Consider the following 20,704-nt stretch of genomic DNA (forward strand, 5'->3'; position numbering starts at 1 on the left):
TGAGAGCCTTATTCCAGGTTTGCAGATAGTTGTCTTCTCTTTGTATCTTCACATGGTTAAAAGAGAAAGGGCTAGCCTTCTTCCTTTTCTTATTAGGACATTCATCTAATCATGGGGGCTCCAATCATGGGGACTCCAATCTCATGAAGTCATGAACTTCCAAAAGCCTATCTCTTTAGGGTTTCAATATATCAGTTTTGGGGAGACCCTGACATTTGGTCTATAGCAAGTAGCAATATCTCCACTCAGTGATACTCTTAACTTGTAAATGCATTCTTCAAGTAATGAGTCTGAGGGATGCCTAGGTGGCTCAGTGGTTGAGCATCTGCCTTTGGCTCAGGGCGTGATCCCAGAGTCCCAGGATCATGTCCCACATCGGGCGTCCTACCTGGATCCTGTTTCTCCCTCTACCTGTGTCTCTGCCTCTCTCTGTCTATGTCAGTCATGAATAAATAAATAAAATCTTTTAAAAAACAAAACAAAAAAACCCAACAAGTCTGAGATTATACAAAGATTTATCTTTAAGCATGTTTATCTCGTAATTTTCAATAGAGTAAGATTAGAAACAATTACCCTGGTTAAGTAGATATTATATATCCATTAAAATCATGCTCTAGAAAAACTGATTCTTATATGAATGATAGATTATACAAATTTAATACTGCTTTTCTTTGGATGTTAGCATTAGAATGACTTATTTTTCCTTTTATGTCTGCTTTCTTCAAGTTTTCTATAAAGAACGCGTTTGTTTTTTTTTAACAAAAGTCAGAAAAGCAATGGTTGAGTTTAATTCAATTAAACAAAACAAAACAAAACAAACCTGCTGGGCACTTCCTATGCTCCAAGCACCACGTAGAAAATAAAACAAATCAGTGCTCACCCCTTATGTAATTCACAGCCTAATGAGGAAGACAGCTAAAATATTATACTTCAAAGAAGGCAGAATGGGATAAATACTGTGGAAATCATGAGTTTGGGGACATTCTGATTTGGCCAAAGGCCCTATTCCCTTTCTGTACTTTGGATCTTCATGGTAGATATTTTAGGATAAGATTATTTTAAGGTATTTATAGGTAAGGTTATCGGATAAAATGTAAGACACCCCATCAAATTGGAATTTAAGATAAACAATAATTTTTAACATAATTATATCACAGGCTTACTTACACTAAAAATCTATGTTATTTATCTGAAATTCATGTTTTACTGCCCTAAATCTGGCAACCTTACTTTAGGAATAAATAACATTTTGTAAAAATAATTACAAAATAACATTTTGTAAAAGGCAGGATTCTACAAATCTCTCTCAGAACCCTAGTTCTATAAGACTTGGCAAAAATAATTATGTGGTCACAAAAGATAGTGAATCACTGCATGCTGTAGCTCCTCTTTTGTATAACTGTAATTCAGAGTGGTATTCACCTGTTATAACAACCAGGGTAGCCTGGACACTGACCAGGTCAGAACTGATTCTGGCCATTAACCCTTCTGTGGCTATACTGAGAATGAACTGGAAGATCCATGTACTACAGTTTATACCTCTGAGCATTTGCTATGTGCCGCACACCCCTTAGTACATTACATACCTCATCTTGTTAAATCCCCACACATCTGTGTGGAACCTATTAGGATTTTATACACGATGAAACTGTGGCTCAGAGAGGTTAAGCAGCTTGCCCAAACTCACACAGTAGTAAGTGATACAGTCTGAATCTACCACCTATATGCTTAATCAGTGGAGATTCACTATATGCATTAGCCCATTAGAAGCCTGGAAGGGTAAGGAACTTTTTGACTCTGTGACGAGTTCCTAGATTGCACCATAGAAGATGCTGGCAGATTGTTGTATGGTTTACCAAGAACTTATATACATCTTATCTTCAAGTATCTTTTTTTAAATTTTAAATTATTTTTGGTTTCAGGGTTCAGTTTCTGCAAATCCATTGGACTCATAAGAAACTTTTTTAATTGTTTAAGGATTTCTGATTTTTTCTGAACATTTAAGTTTTGTGTATGTGTGTATTCTCCAAGGCTCTTCATTGTCTTCTTTTTAATAACCTGAAGTCTTATAACAATATCCTTATGTAGAACTACTTTTCACAATAAAATGTCCTCTTCAAAAAATTCCACAGACCTAGCCACTGCTCACACAAGATAATTTCTGAGCTCTTAGTTCTGTGGGATATTCTTGTTTTTATACATAACTAGAGAAGTCTGAAATCAACTATGAGTGTCGTTTGAGTTTTCACATACCTTATATGCCATAGCCAGCCAGCTATTCTTAACGCAAATAGTTATAGCAGTGAACAGAGATATATTAAAAACAACTATTTGAGTTCAAGTACTGCCTGTGTTAGCAACTAGACTTGTAATCTTGAACATATCAAGATGTTGGAGCTAAATTACCATAAATATCTTAAATTACTGAATTAGCAGTAATAGAGTAAATGAGAAAAATTAAGATTCAGGGATATTAGTTACATCCCCCAAAGTCCTAAGTGTGTAATTACAGAAATACTACAAATGGGTAGGGCAGCAGACAGTTGTCATTTTAGCACTTGCCAAGAAAATTTATTGCATATTAACAAATTATTTTCCAGTGAAGTTTCTAGATGCATTAATTTTAGGTAACAAAAGTTACTTCAAATAAAGCCAAGAACCATTTAAAATACAGTGATTTCCCTTTGTTACTTATATAATATGATTTTGATGGCAGTAAAATAAACCAAGTTACTAATAAAAGTAAACTTATGAGAAGTGGTTATTTAAAAAGTTCTCTATGCCTAACATTTATTCTAAATCAGTAGGTTTCTAATGTCTTCTTGATGTTTAATAATTATCTGATTCAATTAAAATTGGATTTAATAAGATCATTATTTTTTTCTATAAATACAACTTCGTTCCCCAGGATAAAATTCTACGTACCCAATGTGACGGTTAATTTCAGATGTCAACTTAACTTGTGCCAAGGGGTACCCAGATATTTAGATAAACATTATTTTAGCTGTTTCTTTAGGGTGTTTTTGAATAAGATTAACATTTAAATCACTAGACTCTGTAAAGCAGAAAAACAGATTGCCCTGTATAATATGCTGGCAGTTGAAAAACTGTTGAGAGCAAAAGGCTAACCTTCCCCAGAGTAAGAGAGAATTCTCTGGCCTGATGACCTTACAACTGCAACATTTGGGTCTTCCTGGCTCACCAGTAACTTCTCTCTTTTGATTCAAACTGGGACATCAGCTCTGCAGATCTTGGGCTTGTCAACTTCCATAATCACATGAGCCAATTTAGGACATAAAGTCTATTGGCTGGAATCAGCCTAAACAAAGTAATTGTAATCCAAAACCAACTTTATATTATTACTCATCTTTAAGATAATGGTTTTCAGCCTTCTTTGTTCATTAAAATCATTTGAGGCATTTTTTACAGTGTGGGCCATTCTACAAATTTTGATTTGATTGGTCTGGGGAATGGCAGAGGCAGAAGTTCCCTGGGGATTCTAACACACAACCAAAGATGAAAGCCACAGGGGCATTAGTTACCCTGCCCACCACATAACAACTGCTCACCATTCTGTTAGTCAATGCAGTGCCAGCCAATTTTTCTAGGCCAAGAGTTGGTTATTTCAAAGCTCCTCTGGGAGAGTTTATTCAATACCGTAGAGGTCCTTTTTTCCCCTTTAACTACTGTGCAAATTCACTTGATACTGTAATTCCCATCCTTTTATGAACAGAATGTTCTTATTATAATACTCTTATTTAAAAAAAAAACAAGTTAAAAAGCCTAGCCTTTTTAAAATCACTAGTAGGAGGAAACCAGGTGGGAAAAGGGGAGGAGTCATGTCAGAACACCTCTGTGCCAAAAGTGTCCCCATATTCATTCATTAAATTTGCTTATTTTTTCAATTTAACATACAGTTCTGGAAATACCTATTGAGGATTGAGACTGTGTCAAGTGGTGTTCTAAACATCCACAGTACCTCATCGGATAAAACAGGCAACAATCCCTGCCCTCACAGAGTTTATATTCCAGTGTACCTCTAAAATATGCCAGGCTGTAAACTATGTCCTATGCAGATAAAATCACATACAACACAGTCCTTGCCCCTTCACCCAAGAAAACCATCATTTGTAACATGGCGACTTTTTGTAGATGATGAAATAGTGACTTGCTTAAATTAAAATCTGTAGACACTGAAGTCAGGACTCCGATCCTCCCTACATACCTTACCACCTCCCTATTATCCATGTCTGAAAAATTATTGGTGGCTGTCTTCAGCAATAAGGCGTTACCATAAGTTCTTGAGCCGAAGAGTAGCATTATTAAGATGATGTCTGAGAAATCTACTTCTAGCCCTAGTGTTTGGAAACCCTCATGTTCAGAGAGCATGCTGCATGTACAATCTGAAGTGGATCAGGTGGGACAGGACAAGAAGTAATGGGGACCTAAGCACAACAGAAAATGGTATTGGAACAGTAGGAATCAGTAATTTTTGCACTGGAAGCTTTGGGAGATGTTGCTTACTGTAGTCTGCCTGAAGTTGGGACAAAACTGAACAAACAAGATGAGTTTGGTGCTTTGGAAAGTGTGAAAGTGCTAGTGAACTCTACTCTCCTCTATCAGGAGAAGTAACTGAAACTAATGAAGCTCTTGCAGAAAACCCAGGACTTGTCGATAAATCTTGTTATGAAGATGGTTGGCTGATCAAGATAGCACTCAGTAATCCTTCAGGACTGGATGAATTAATGAGTGAAGAAGCATATGAGAAATACATAAAATCTATTGAGGAGTGAAAATGGAATCCTAAATAAACTAATATGAAACGAAACAAAACCAAACAAAAAAAAACTAGACTAGAGGGGTGAATGCTTGACACCAGAAGAAGTTGAAACCTGGGTTTGGGAAGCTCCAAGGATGTGTCCATCACCCTTATGTTTAGGTCAAGCCCAATTAGGAGGCTACCTCCGAATGAACTCCACACATTGAAACTGACTTTCGTCACTGTTTTAAGTCACAGCTCAGGTAGAGAGGGTGCTAAGAGACACAGAGTACATGTAGTATGAGGGGGCACCTGCTCTTGCCTCTATGCCATCCACGAGGAATGACATGTAGGAATGGTTTTCCTTCCCTGGCCACCAGAAAGGCAGGTGCTTTGTTGCTCTGGCCTGCATTGTCTTCCTCTGTAAATGGAAGGTGCTGAATCAGGGGATTGCCAGGGTCCTTTCAAATGCAAACTGTCTATGAGTCACTTCTTTATTCTATCTATCCAGAATTTCAGGCCTGCCTCAGACCGGCAGTTTAGAGGTTAAAAGGCTGCAAAATGAGCCTGAACCTCAGAGTCTATGACCATCCTTCACTCTAGAGAGGAAGAGCAGGATTTGGTATCCAAAGTTCTTACTCATAATGGGAGTACATGTCAGCACCATTGGTAATGATGGACTCAGAATCAGGAATCACACTTAGGCCGTGTGTGTTGCCTGCCAGTCCCTGTGCTGGTGGTATTAGAATGTAACACTAGCAATTTGGTGGTATGAACAAGGAGACAGCTTTTGCTGCTTTTAAGTGATTTTGAAATATGTTTTAAAAATCTATTAAAATGTGGTCGATCCTTTAGAAGTCATGATTTTGAATTGTGTTTAAATGTATACTTGTTATGATTTACGAGTTTACGTCTGGGTTAGGTACATGACGCTAGAGGTGGCAACGTGACATATTTCTACCATCACAAATGGAGATCAGAAAATGTTACTCATGTGAAAATAAACATGTCTGACACTGAAAACTCTCTTTTCTCTCTTGTGTAATGGAGTTTTATTGAGCTTTGGCAGAAAAACAAAGAAGTCTGCATTCAGGCTTGCGGAGTGAAGCTCATTCACAAACCCTTTCAAAACCTACTGAAAATGTCTACCGAGATGCCCAATCTTTAAAACCTCTGTCATTTCTTGCTCTTATGCTTCTATTTGCATAATTAGCTATCACTCAGTTTTCAATTCATGTGATTGTTAAAAGCCACTTATGAATCTGACTTTTTATATGGGTTACAAGCATCTATTTTCCTGCTCTGTTCATACAGGGCAGGGACCCCTTTATGATGGAACTGAAACACAGGCAGATACTTAATATGTTTCGTTTGAAAGAATTATGATCCAATCTTTTTGTAAAAGAAGTCAACCAAGTACAGTTTTTGCTGCTTGGTTGCTGGAGCTTATTTTTGGAATTACATCTGGGTTGTGCCTAATGCAGTGATTAGATCGTACCTATAAAGATATCTCTGGTGGTCATATCTAAAATCTAGTTTATTTAATTCTTGAATAATATCAAAATTCCTAAATTTCACTTAGCCTAAGGGATTTTTCCACTTGCTTCAAATCTGAGCTTTGCCACAGACCTCTCTTTATCTCCTTTGTTGCAAATGTGCAATGAAGCAGTCTTAGATCACCAAGATTGGAGCGATACACCCCAGACTGTCAGAAGTTTAACCTTTGAGAACGCTGTGAAGGGCAATCCAGAAGAAAAAAAAAAAAAAAAAAAAAGAAGAGGGAATTCCTCATTCTTCTCAGGGTGTATGTAAGTTGAGAAAGTAGAGGGGAAAATGGGGATGCTCTTAAATGCATCAGTTCTAGGACCAACGCACTGGGAATTACCAGCACCTGATATTTTTTTTCTGCACTTATTCAACCTTGCCAGGGGTACAATCTGCTCAATGACATATCAGATGACATTAAAAAAAAAAATCTTATTTTAGCTTCAAGGACTTGGCTTGCTTTGAGGCTATTGCTCTGGAGCCTTTAAATGCAAATGAGGGAAACCCCAGGTTATAAAGCATCTGCTTCTGCAGACAGGTTTTCAATCCTGTTACCTTAGCAACATTTGCCCTTGTATTCCACGGGCCACCTTGACAGCCTGCATAATGTAACTGGCAGAAAGAAAGCGCAGGGGCTGCCTTTGGGGGGGGGGGGGGCACGCAGGGTGTAGCATTGGTGAGTGGCTTGGGATCCTTCACATACTGTCCCTGCAACAAAAATAGAAACCTCATTTTCAGCAATAAAAGAAGTTGAGGGGGGATAAAAACATTGAGATTATATATATATATGTATCTCAGAACTAGCTGGACCTGAGAGAGCATAGATTTTCCGAAAATATCCTTCCCACCAGCCGTGCTGCAGATGTGTCACTGAAGCTCAGCCAGGCAGGCCATCTGCTGCAGTGTTTCCCTGGAAATTCCCAGCGACGCCCCTCCCGGCGCGCCCGCCGCCTCCCGCGCTCCAGCCCCCGCCGCCGAGCCGAGGAGCTGCCCGTGACGTCGCTGCCGCTGACGGGAGGGAATCCCAGCCCCTGCGCGCCTCCGTGCCTCCGGGGGAGCCGAGCCCGCTCTGCTCCGGATGCTGGGAACCTGGGGCTTTTTACCATAAAGAATCACAGCAGCAATATGCAATCCGTCACAGGGCGCAAAGCACGCTTTCTAACACATTCTAAACTCGTGATAATGTGACGCCTGGGGGGGGGCGGGGGGGCTCAGTGGTTGAGCGGCTGCCTTGGGCTCCAGGCGTGATCCCGGGGTCTGGCATCCAGTGCGCATAGGGCTCCCCGCAGGGAGCCTGCTTCTCTCTCTTACATAACATCTTAAAAAAATAAATAAATAAAATGAATTCGTGATTATATATATATATATATAAAATGTATAATATATATGATTATATATATGATTATATATCATGAATTTATATATAAACAATATATAAAACAATGAGATATACATTGTTATATATTAGATACATGTTTATGATATATATTAAATATATATTAAACATATAGGTATATATGTTATGTTAAATATATATTGTTTATATATATATAAACAATAATGAGACTTATCTGTTCAAAGAGTGCTAGCCAACAGTACCATCGTGGCAGCCAATCCTCCTCCATCGGGAGTTTTAACCTACCGCCTATGGACTCATGAAAAAAGAAATGATTTTGCTTAATTACTTTTAAAAAATAAGAGTAATGAATACTTTCTTATCTATATATTGTTATTGTATTGTAGCTTCTGCAGAAAATTGAGATGCAAATCTCAGATGAGCTATAGCTACGCGGAGACCTACGGCAAAACGATGTTTAGCTAGTATGCATTTTGTCATTCCTTGCGTGGTAGATGAAATAAGGCTTTACCCAGCTTGATGCACAGTGGAGAAATGGGACCTGCTTTCTTTCCTCCCTCATATAGAGAATTAACCTCTGGATAAGGTTGAAAATATGGGCAAAGAGCTGCCTTTGGAAGATTGTATTACCTCTAAATGTGTTTGACTCATATGTTCAGAATCATAGCAAAAAAAAAAAAAACTAACTAAAAATAATAAGGTAAGCTTTAGTAATGTTGAAGTGGGACACATAAATAGAAATAGATATTCTTGGAGAACTAATCTCTTACTCAAGAGCTGTAGATAATTACAGCTTTATTGTCATATTGTTTTTAGGCAGTAAATCACAATAAAAATAGTAAATTCTTAGGGAGTAACTTAATCTTTTTGTTTTGTTTTCTTCCAACAAAAATGAAGGTGATAGCAGCATATATTGATTGGGTACTGACTATTGGATGCTCATCAGCATTTTTTGTTGTCATTGTAGATTTAAATATGAGTACATGAATCAATCTATTGTGTTGGCATTGCTAGAAAAGAGTCGTATTTTTTTAAAGAAATCAGTCTAAAGGGGAAAAAATGAATATACACTTTCATATTTTTTTGTTCTCAAGGATATTTAGTGTTCTGTTTATATGTAACAGGTTCCTACTCTCACATTTGTAATTCTTTACCTTTTTGTAATTCAGATCTTTATTACCAAAATGCATTTGTCCTTTTCCCCATGCAAAAAGGATTCTTTTCACATTTTCACAATTAAGCTAATATGCCAATAAGGGACACATACACACACACACATACACACACACACACACATCCTTCTTTCAGGCCACAAAGAAGCCATGGTTATGTGTATATATCTTTTCAGTAGTATTTAGTATTTATACACAAGAGTCTCAAAAGATTTTTCTGGAAATACTGCTTGACTTCACATTCCTGCAAAGTGCTAGCTCTATGTAAAAAAGAGATTTTTAAAAAGATTTTAAAATGAAAATGAATACAGGAGCTCTTACAAAGCTTTTTTGAACTTAATCTCTCTATTTCTTAACTCATTCCTTTCCTGCCTCTCCAGAATGCCATGGGGAAGTGTTACTGTAAAGCATTTGGAATTTAGAAGATTCTATGTAACTGCTAGTTAAAATTTTCATTATTTGCAAGGTTTAATTTGTGAAATGAATCTTTCAAACTTTAATCCCTTGAAGCAGTAAGGACGAAGAAATGTTGACCCACTATGAATCCTGTTTTCTCTGCTCTTCCCCAGACACATCAGGGTAGGTCCATCTTCTTCAAAGCCATTCAGCCAGCCCACAGCTTTTGTCTTTTCAAATTTTTAATTGCACCATTTATCTGTCAGCTATGAAAATCTTTGATTACATCTCCATCGATTCCTTTCATATATTCTTTACTACTTTTGCAACCATCACACTTGTCTGTGGAGTCTTCTGAATCTTCTGGATCCCCGGACACAGAATTTTCATGTGCCATCACCAGGTACAAGGTGAGACCACTTGGAGGGAACCACTCTGTCAAAAATTAGGAGAAAGTGATCAAGCAAAACGGTTTGACAGATTTGCTTATATAAATAGATTCTAATTCCGTTTTGCTGTGACACCAAGCAAATAAGCAATGTTGCCAATGTGAGAACAACTTGTATCCAAGGTATTCAGTCAGTCACAGACAGAAGAAAAACAATGGCATTCTCTCAAAGATCAGATATTTCCTAATGGGAAACTGTGTTGTTATGTTTTCCTTTGCTTCGGATGCCAGATAGGAGAAAATAGCATGCATTTGTTTGCCGAAGAAATCATATTGAAGAGAAAACGAGCATAAATAGAAAACACCTGACAATTACAGAAAAGGTAATCCAATTTCTGATTTTTTGGACAAGATATTAATAAAGGGCCTTTATAGAATGTTTAAATAAATCCATTTTCTTAAAGCAAGAAACAATTTTCCTCTGAATGGAAGGTACAGTGCAGCTGATACTTTGTGTTAATGTGAAATAATTTGGAGTTTCCCTTTGATTGCATTACAAAGACATATAAATACCTTGCTACAATTAGGTTTAAATCTTGGAAAAAATAGAAAAGCATTTTCAAGTTTTCCACCAGAATTTTCAATGTCACTCAACAGGAGGACATACGATGCTATTTCCATGACCTTGGGCAAGTCACTTAACCTCTAAGAACCTTGGTTTCCTTCTTTTCTTGAAAATACAGAATAATACTTGACCTTGTCTGTCTCTATTTTTTTAAGGTTAAAAGGGCCAATATAAGTGAGTGGGCTTTTGTAAATAGTTGTGTACACATCTGATTCACTGTTACATATCTTTACACCTTCTGTGCTCCTGCTTCAGAGGCCATCCCTTGTCCTTGTCAGCTGTGTGTGATCATGTTGCCCTCTAGTGTCTGCAGTTCGAAGAGACCCCAAAGAAGCCTTGAGAGAAAAAAGTTAATGGATTCAAGAGGGAAGGGCAGGAAAGGGAAGCTGGTGGTAGAGAAGTCTAGATATAAACCAACCACAGTTGTAAGAACAATGAGCAGCAGCTTATTCTGAGGAGGAGATCCAGAGCACGTTGAGAGAGGAAGAGAAGAAATAGGATCGAGAAAGAAGTGAGATGGAAGTGACTCTGGAAAGCTCAGTGGCCAGGGAGGCAGGGGAACTGGAAACACCGGACTCTCCCTCGAAAGCTCTGGCCTCCATAACCAGCCCTGTAAGTGAGATCATTGAAAGAAAGGTTCACCAAAGTGCCTTGCAAGAACACAATTCTTTGAGTCAGCGTCAGAAGATGAGAGAGAAGCAGAACAATAAAAAAGCAGTATGAAAGAGAAGTATTGAAAGGGCCACTGCAGGAGCACTTGGATGGCTCAGTGGTTAAGCATCTGCCTTTGGCTCAGGCTCAGGTCGTGATCCCAGGGTCCTGGGATCGAGTTCCTCATCAGGCTCCCTGCACGGAGCCTGCTTCTCCCTCTGCCTATGTCTCTCCCTCTCCCTCTGTGTCTCTCATGAATAAATAAAGAAAATCTTTAAAAAATATAAAATAAAATAAAATGCTAGGTACTGTGGCAATGTAAAGTACTGTGCATTCCTAAAGAAATGTGGAAACAATGGGATGCCTGGGTGGCTCAGTGGTTGAACATCTTGCCGTTCACTCAGGGTGTGATCCTGGGGTTCCGGGATCAAGTCCTGCATCAGACTCCCCTAGGGGAGCCTGTTTCTCCCTTTGTCTGTGTCTCTGCCTCTCTCTGTGTCTCTGATGAATAAATAAATAATCTTTAAAAGAGAAAAGAAAAGAAATGTGGAAATAACAGAAATTTTTTCCAATCCGAAGACCAGCACCTAAAATTGAGTTTTCCTTTGGGAGCCTGTGTCACATGGCATTGTCCGTGACATTGCCCAGTAAGCATATTTTCCAGTGAACAGAAAACCTGCCATTTCCCGAGAGCTATTAACTCTGCCAAAGAGTTTTCCATTAGCAAGTGGACAAATCAGTTACAAATCAGTTACGGACTGGACTGTACCTCTTTATTTAAATATTTTCCTTGTATCTACCCACTTCCTTAGTCTAATACCTTCTCTGTACCTTTCCACATAGGAAGGAAAGTGACACTTCTCATCTCTGTGCCATGTGCATCCTAATAGCTCCTCTTCTAACCCCGCTGTCTGCCCACGGATTCTAAAACTATTTTATGGGGCCACCAGGTGGCAGTTAGGGCAAATGGTTTTTGGCTTCTCCCTGTAACCTTGGAGAAAGCCAGGTGATTCCTAATGGAGAAACAGGCCCTAGAAATAGAAACGTTATTCTTCAGTACTTGGAGGTGCCAGGCCCGGGGCTCTGTGTTTTCACACATAATACCTTACCCAATCCGTGTGGCAATATGTATTAAATAGAGCCTTTAGACAGATGAAGGTAAAGAAATGGGTAATAAGGCATCATTTTTTTTTGTATATTTTTTCATTGGAGTTCGATTTGCCAACATATAGTATAATACACAGTGCTCATCCCATCAAGTGTCCCTCTCAGTGCCCGTCAACCAATCACCTCCAAAACCAGTCACCCTGTCCCCCTACCCACCTCCCTTTCCACTACCCCTTGTTCGTTTCCCAGAGTTAGGAGTCTCTCACATTCCATCACCCTCTCAGATATTTCCCATTCATTTTCTCTCCTTTCCCCTATAATCCCTTTCACTATTTTTTATTTTCCTTTTTTTAAAAAGATTTTATTTATTTATTCATGACAGAGACAGAGAGAGAGAGGCAGAGACACAGACAGAGGGAGAAGCAGGCTCCACGCAGGGAGCCTGGCGCGGGACTCGATCCCGGGTCTCCAGGATCATGCCCTGGGCTGAAGGCAGCACTAAACCGATGAGCCACCCAGGTTGCCCTATTTTTTATATTCCCCAAATGAATGAGACCATATAATGTTTGTCCTTCTCCGATTGACTTACTTCACTCAGCATAATACCCTCCAGTTCCATACACATAGAAGCAAATGGTGGGTATTCGTCGTTTCTGATGGCTGAGAAATATTCCATTGTATGCATGGACCACAGCTTCTTTATCCATTCATCTTTCGATGGACACCAAGCCTCCTTCCACAGTTTGGCTGTTGTGGGCATTGCTGCTATAAACCTCGGGGTGCAGGTGTCCCAGCTTTTCACTGTATCTGTATCTTTGGGGTAAGTCCCCAGCAGTGCAAATGCTGGTTTGTAGGGCAGATCCGTTGTTAACTCTTTGAGGAGCCTCCACACAGTTTTCCAGAGTGGCTGCACCAGGTCACATTCCCACCAACAGTGCAAGAGGGTCCCCTTTCTCCACATCGTCTCCAACATTTGTTGTTTCCTGTCTTGTTAATGTTCACCATTCTCACTGGTGTGAGGTGGTATCTCATTGTGGTTTTTATTTGAATTTCCCTGATGGCCAGTCATGCGGAGCAATTTCTCATGTGCTTGTTGGCCATGTCTATGTCTCCTTTGATGAAATTTCTGTTCATGTCTTTTGCCTATTTCATGATTGGATTGTTTGTTTCTTTGCTGTTGAGTTTAAGAAGTTCTTTATAGATCTTGGATACTAGCCCTTTATCTGATACGTCATTTGCAAACATCTTCTCCCATTCTGTAGGTTGTCGTTTAGTTTTGTTGACTATTTCTTTTGCTGTGCAGAAGCTTCTTATCTTGATGAAGTCCCAATAGTTCATTTTTGCTTTTGTTTCTCTTACCTTCATGGATGTATCTTGCAAGAAGTTGCCGTGGCCAAGTTCAAATAGGGTGTTGCCTGTGTTCTCCTCTAGGATTTTGATGGATTCTTGTCTCACATTTAGCTCTTTCAACCATTTTGAGTTTATCTTTGTGTCTGGTGTAAGAGAATGGTCTAGTTTCATTCTTCTGCATGTGGTTATCCAATTTTCCCAGCACCATTTATTGAAGAGACTGTCCTTTCTCCAGTGGATAGTCTTTCCTGCTTTGTCGAATATTAGTTGACCATAGAGTTGAGGGCCCATTTCTGGATTCTGGATTCTGTTCCATTAATCTATATGTTTGTTTTAGTGCCAGGACCACACAGTCTTGATGATCACAGCTTTGTAGTGCAACTTGAAGTCCGGTATTGTGATGCCGCCAGCTCTGGTTTTCTTTTTCAATATTCCCCAGGCTCTTTGGGGAGAAGGCAGAGCCAGAAAGTGCCAGTGGAATGTGGAAGAGCCAGAAAGTGCCAGTGTGAATCCAATCTCAAATGATGTTACACCAAAGCAGAGGTCATTTCACTCCAGCACAATGGCTGAAAACTGCAGACAGGCCAACGGTAGACTGTGTTATTAAAGTGACTTTTTCAAAGGATTTTAAGTTTTCAGATAAATTTGATAGCCAGTATGTTCCCTTTTAGATCTCTCCTACCTCTTGATATTCCTACCATTTTACATTCTTTACTGCTCACATAGCTTGTGATTTTTCTCCTTCCCTAGTTTGACTCTCTCCTTAGCTTTCAGATTCCATAAATTTTACTTTTTTTCCCCCAAAATTAACATACAGTGTTATATCAGGGCCCGATGTACAATACAATGATTCAACAATTCTGTACATTGGTCAGTGCCCATCGTGGTAAGACTGCTCTTTAATTCCCAGCACATCTCTCCACCCACCTCCCCTCTGGCAGCCACCAGTTTGTTCTCCAGAGTTAAGAGTCTGTTTATTCATTTGTTTATTCATTTGTTTCATTTTTTAGATTACGCATGTAAATGAGATCATATGGTATTTGTCTTTCTCTGACTTCTTTCACTTAGCATCATACCCTCTTGATCCACTCATGTTGTTGCAAATGGCAAGATTTCATTCATTTTTCTAGCTGAGTGATATTCCAGTGTGTGTGTGTGTGTGTGTGTGTGTGTGTGCGCACCACATTTTCTTTATCCATTCATCTATTTTTAGACACTTAGGCTGCTTCCATATCTTCGCTATTGTATATGATGCTGCCATATGCGTAGGGGTGCATGGATCGTTATAAATTTGACTCCTTTAATAAATGAAAGAAGTCTTGGTGTGCACCTGTTCAGGAGCCTGTTGTCCTGAAGACTGAAGATATTGTCCTAGTTTCCTTACTGCTTCAGGTCCTTATATAAAAGTTCTGAAGTAAAATTAAGAATGGAACATGTGACTCATTCCCTTGTCTAGCTGCTGATTTGGCCAGTTTTTCTATCAATATTTCAGGCTCCTGATGAAAAACAAGCTAAAGCTAATTGTTTTTCCTTTCAGAAGCACATTACTATTTTAAGCCTAGGACATCTATTACTCAAATTTGGCATAAAAAATATGCCACAAATTCATTATCCATATTCTGGAGGCTGCTAATAGCTTACTACGCAGGCCACAGTATTCTGGTTGGCAGACATTTTAGGTGACTTTCTCAGTTCATATACTTTATTTCAATATATGTTTCAAAATCAAAGTCAGAGGATACATTCCTTTAATAGACTTGGTTTTTGATGGCATTTGAACTCACCTGGTGGAACAATTGATTTCTGACTCCACCACTACTTTCTCAGAAATTTTCCAAATCTTACATGAAACTATCGAGGAAAAAAAAAAATTTCTAAGTTTATTTTCTCTTGTGTAGGAAAAAGTGTTTTCCATTTTTGGAAAGCACTTCCTCTTTTCATGGGGCATGCCAATTGATTATAAAGTTTTTCCTGATGAAAGTAGCACAGAATAGCAAACATGGAAACCGGGGAAATGATTTTGTGTGCAATATTTTGTCATCTAGCTGCATTCTCTGGGAAATAAATTTTCCCCATCAAAATGTCAAGTTGTTTGATTTCACAACCAATGAGGAAGTTCATAAATGTAGAACAATAACTAGAGAGTGCTGCTGAGTTCCAGTTATTCTATCCTCTATCATAGCAGCAAAATGTAATGTGTCCTACAAATGTCCATACAGCAATTTAGTCACCTGGCTTGCTTTCTTCTTTCTTTCTTTCTTTTTCTTTCTTTCTTTCTTTCTTTTTCTTTCTTTCTTTCTTTCTTTCTTCTTTATTTCTTTCTTCTTTCTTTATTTCTTCTTTCTTTCTTTCTTCTTTCTTTCTTTCTTTCTTCTTTATTTCTTCTTTCTTTCTTTCTTTCTTTCTTTCTTTCTTTCTTTCTTTCTTTTTTTAGGCTTCAGAATCTTATTTTCTGTTTCAGAAAATAAGATTCTGGGTAAATATTCTGGAATGTGCACACTGTTACTGTTAGTACTTGTGAGGATTTCTGTCAAGGGTTATTACTTCCTTTCTTCTTTTAGGCTGGAGTTTTCTTGAACTGAGTTGTTTGGACAAAAGACATACATTTCATGAATTCCAGCTATGGGAGTCTTTCCCTCACAGGATGGTGCTTACAAGAGTGAGGTTTAGTGAACATACTCATGAGCCTTGTAACATGTTCCGAGTTTTCGCAGAAGTGTTTCATTCATTTATTAGTCAAAGACTAACACATTTACGGCAACAAATTGCATTATAAGCTTACTTTCTTTATGAATGCATTAGTCCTACTACAAAAGCAAGAACACAAATCCCATAAAGTAAAATGTACTAAGGAGTGTAACTTTTTTTTTTAAATGCACAGTCTGGGGTTCCTGGATGGCCCAGTTGGTTGGGTGTCCAGCTCTTGGTTTCACTTCCAGGTTGTGATCTCCAGGTTATTGGATTGAGACCTATGTCCTTGAACTCCCCACTCAGCAGGGGGTCTTCTTGGGATTCTCTCCCTCTGCCCCTCCTGGAGCACTCTCTTTCTCTTCTATCTCTCTCACAAATAAATAAATAAATCTTTAAAAATGTGTATAATCTTGGGATTATTTTAAGGAAAAACTGGGCACCTATCTTGAGAGGGTTCAGTCTCAAACTACATGAGGGAGTTAGAGGTAAACTATTAAAATACTTGAGAACTAGCATTTTTGAGCCATAGGGAGTAAAGTCAAACATTTCTCCATTTCTCTTCCTTTCTAAATTTGGGGTTGAGGGAGCAGGGAAGAGAGGGCAATACTGGCCTTTCTTTTCAAGGGAGTAAAGGTTAGCCAGGACAAGTATCTTGAATCATTAACATCCTATTTCCCAGGAGTGACTAAATTCAAATCCATCAGTGGAATACATGCCAGGACCCTCTCCCCTTGTTTCCGGCCCATGCTTCTTAGGAATGTGCTCAAACAACCACTGCATTCCTGATCGCCACCTCCAGGTGACAAAAAGGAAAAATGAGTAGCAGTGAACCAGAAGAGGTTAGATCATCTATTTTATCCTAAAAACTGTTTGGAGAGAAGAACCTTTGGTAAATTAGCAAGCACAATGGTAATACAGATATATAAGATGTTAACAACATTCAGATATATAATGTCTAGAAGTCTTTATTCTGGTCTCTCTCAGATATTAAGAACTCTTGAATTTTTACATTATGATTGGGTACTTACACTGTGATTTCTTAACATTACTTAATACTCATTTACCATTTTTTTTCAAAATTCTTAGTAAAGACTTGGGTGGAGCAACATGTACTTACATTGATGTCAATGGAGATTAGAATTACTGCTCTTATTTTTAAAAAATAGAATTTGAATAAAGAAAGTTCACTCTTAACAATTCCATGTAATGAATAGTTAAGTAGCCACAACGAGGTAGGGTTCAAGTGGGTAACTTTGAAAGTCTTTTCTAGTTTTATTTCTTTTAGTTCTAATTTTCAATATTAGCCTGAGTATCTGGTTAATTTTAGTATAAAAAAATATGCTCAGGGCAGCCCCGGTGGCTCAGCAGTTTAGTACCGCCTTCAGCCCGGGGTGTGATCCTGGAGACCCAGCATCAAGTCCTACATCAGGCTCCCTGCATGGAGCCTGCTTCTCCCTCTGCCTGTGTCTCTGCCTCTCTCTCTCTCTCTCTCTCTCTCCCTCTCATAAATAAATAAATTTTTTAAAAACCTTTAAAAAAATGAAGCCCAATTGAGATATGACTCTACTTTCAATCTCATAATGACATTAGTTATATGCAGTTAGGTTTTTTTCACTTAGCTTTTCACATATGAATGGGCTAGAGAATACCTTTGTCTTTGCCACATAGTACAGTATGTCAGTCCATAAGATTGACTTTCCTCATTAGCCCACAGTCTATCAATCACTGTGGTGTATGTAAACCAATAATATCACGCCCTAATTTAATTTTATTAGCCCCATATGAAAGAAATAAAAAACTCCCACAATTGAGACATATACAAATATGTGTGTGTACATATAGATGTCATATTTTATGTATATGAGTTATGCAAGTGCATATATTCTCCACCAGGTCAAATTTCCTCTTATCCTACAAACTTTCCTTTAGGAATGAGTTTAAATCTTCTGTTTGTGAAACCAAAGAGAATTTGCCACTAGTGAAATACTTACAAAGAAATGAAGGTAAATAATTCAAAGGACTGACTCAGACTTAAGACAGTTTGATAGTTCTTTCTATACCAAGAAGCACAGAAAATCTCAAAGCAGGCTTGTGCTAACTTGGTGGAAAAAAATCTTTCCTTGGGAGTGCATGATCTTCGATAGGAAATGCTGCAGGAACACCTTGCATCACCAAGCCAATTAGTGCACCGGAAAGCCCAATGATGTTTCCTGTTGGCAACCACCAAGTGAGAGAACTGGAAGGCTACCACCTCTGCTGAGTGCCAAGGCCCCAAAATCTTGCAAGGAACTAAGTGGCGCGTGCCAAGAAAATAGCAAGTGCAGGAAGGAGCAGATAATGCAAGGTTTTGTGTCTCTCCTACAAATGTAAATACTCATTTACAGGGACCAGTTTCAGATTGACAGCTTCAGGATTTGTGAGGATATTGTTAGCCAGAGTGCTCTTGATAGGGCAAGAGGAACAGCAAATGACAATATCATGAGGGGGCCTGGGTGGGTGGGAAACTTACCCATTCCTGCTTTTGCTGTAGCAGTGTGGGAATGGGGAGAGAGCCAATGGTTTCAAGGCAGCTTCTAGCTTCCCTCTGGCAAACAGCCAGACAAGCCCATGACTGTAACATCACCCTCTCCCAGGTTCTAAAATCTCTTTATTATGAACTTCTTGAGATCTGTAAAGTGCCAAATGCCTTTGGCCAACAAGAGAAATACAGAATCGATGTCGCCAAGACATCAGCCACATAAGTCCTGCTCTGATTGGTTTGGGACTTGATGCAATTTAGGATTCTGTAGACACATTTTTCCACCAATAATGGAACACACAGTCATTGAGGGAGTAGAGGTGGAGGGCAGCCCCCATCTTACAAACACTCAGACATAGCCATCCTGCCCCCAAATATTCTTCAAGACCAAAGCTGTGAGTCTGTCCCTAAGCAACTCAAACACACTGCCTGGAAGTTTTTACACCTTTTTCTATCTGAAATATGCCACATGGAAATATATTATTACTAATCAGGGAAACTCTACATGGCTTCAGAAGGTACCTTAGTGGGAGTTTAAGTTTGATACCTTTCCTTTTAACATTTAGCTGAAATCAGCTATACTGAGAGCTTGCTTTATAACTATGGAGCATGGGAGAGAAGGAAGGCTCTCCTTCCCTAATTCTCCAAAGAAACATGCTAAGGTGGGCTTTGGGGCAGCCGGTGATTCCTGGAAGAGAATACAAAGGAAGTTACAGAAAGGGAGATGGTTATGAACAAATTTCTCATGACTTGAAATATTGCTAATGTTGTGTGCTTCTACAACAGGGAGTATCTTCCTTCCTTCCTTCCTTCCTTCCTTCCTTCCTTCCTTCCTTCCTTCCTTCCTTCCTTCCTTCCTTCCTTTTCTGTACCTCTCATGCCACTGCTCCTAGGACCTAGAAAACTCTGGAGTGGTGGGAATAGAGGCTACCCACTGGGAGAGTAGAGATTGGAAAATAGGGAAAATCAGGGAAATAAATCCTAAGAGAAATAGAAAGTTCCTAAAACATTTTGAGTAGAGAAAATGAATGAATTGAATACAGAAACAAAAGATAGTAGAGATTATCCTAAGAGTCCTAAGAGTGCATAGGGAGGACAAAAAGGCCAGGATTTATGTCACTGAAGTAGAAATCAAAGAGAAAAAAAAAAGTATTAATGGTGTGTCAGAGATGTTAAGTAACAGGATTTTTGACCGATGGAACACAAGGGGCAAAGGAAAGGAAGGAGTAAAGCATGACTGAGGTTTCTTGCCGAGGAAACTGGTGAAAGAGAAACTGTCTAACAAAACAGAAGAGTTGGAAGAGGAGACTTATTTGGGGCAGAAAATAACTTATTTTAGATATTTTGACTTTACTAAATTTATGTGTTGTGTCTTAGGGCTCAGTCTCAAATCTTGGTATAAAGTAACATACTGTATAGAGAACACTATTAACTTGAAGAAAGTACATTTGTTTTGTTAAATGTTAAAAATAAAAGATATTTTATGTTATGATTCTACTTTGTGAAAATTTTTTTGGGTATATATGTAGAAAGGAAGATTTAATATTATATACTCTGGCTTATTAATGATAGTTGTGAATAGTATTATTTTCTTTAGTTTCACATTGTTTTGCCCAACCTTTTCATTGTTCTACCTTGAAAGTAAATAGTTTTCTTTGGAATAAAGTATTTAAAGTAAAAGTGTTTAAAAACCTGATAATTCAAATTATTCAAATTGCTCTCATGGCCGAAGAAAAGATAGTTCCAGGAACCCTCCTGGAACTCTGCAAATACTTTTGCAGCTGAATAAAATTGCAAGGATGAATAGTTTTCTTTTTCTCCAATTGTTTGGTATCTTATAGATGTCATGATTATATTTTATGAACCTCAAATCAGAATATATGGCTTAGAAATAAGACAAATTATTAAAAATTGTGCCTGAAAATTTTGTGAGTAGAATGGGAGGTATAGAATTGCTCCAAGATATTTTTTTTTAAGATTTATTTTATTTATTTGAGAAGGAGAGCAGCTGGGAGGGGCAGAGAGGGAGGGAAAATCTCCAGCAGACTCCATGCTGAATGCGGAGCCCAACATGGGGCACAATCCCACAACCCCAAGATCACAACCTGAGCTGAAACCAGTAGTTGGACGCTTAACTTACTGCAC

At 38.6% G+C, this 20,704-nt stretch overlaps 1 protein-coding gene and 1 long non-coding RNA gene across 11 annotated transcripts in view; one reads left to right on the plus strand and one right to left on the minus strand.

The window, feature by feature from the left end:
• Positions 1-20,704, plus strand: part of NRG1 (neuregulin 1) — a 1,074,255-nt gene that overhangs the window by 563,829 nt on the left and 489,722 nt on the right. The gene's annotated exons all lie outside the window — the stretch shown is intronic.
• LOC140604804 (uncharacterized) overlaps positions 1-20,704 on the minus strand; it is a 67,261-nt gene that overhangs the window by 7,657 nt on the left and 38,900 nt on the right. Inside the window, exon 4 of one of the 4 annotated variants that reach the window (XR_012007625.1) lies at positions 8,520-9,664. The exons of 2 other annotated variants lie outside the window; for them this stretch is intronic. This is a non-coding gene — a long non-coding RNA (uncharacterized lncRNA). Of the gene's footprint in view, positions 1-8,519; positions 9,665-11,602; positions 13,924-20,704 lie in introns of those variants that run through there. One more of the 4 variants, XR_012007626.1, reaches the window with a different exon arrangement.

The sequence above is a fragment of the Canis lupus genome, chromosome 15, assembly GCF_048164855.1.
Source record: "Canis lupus baileyi chromosome 15, mCanLup2.hap1, whole genome shotgun sequence".
Lineage (NCBI taxonomy): Eukaryota > Metazoa > Chordata > Mammalia > Carnivora > Canidae > Canis > Canis lupus.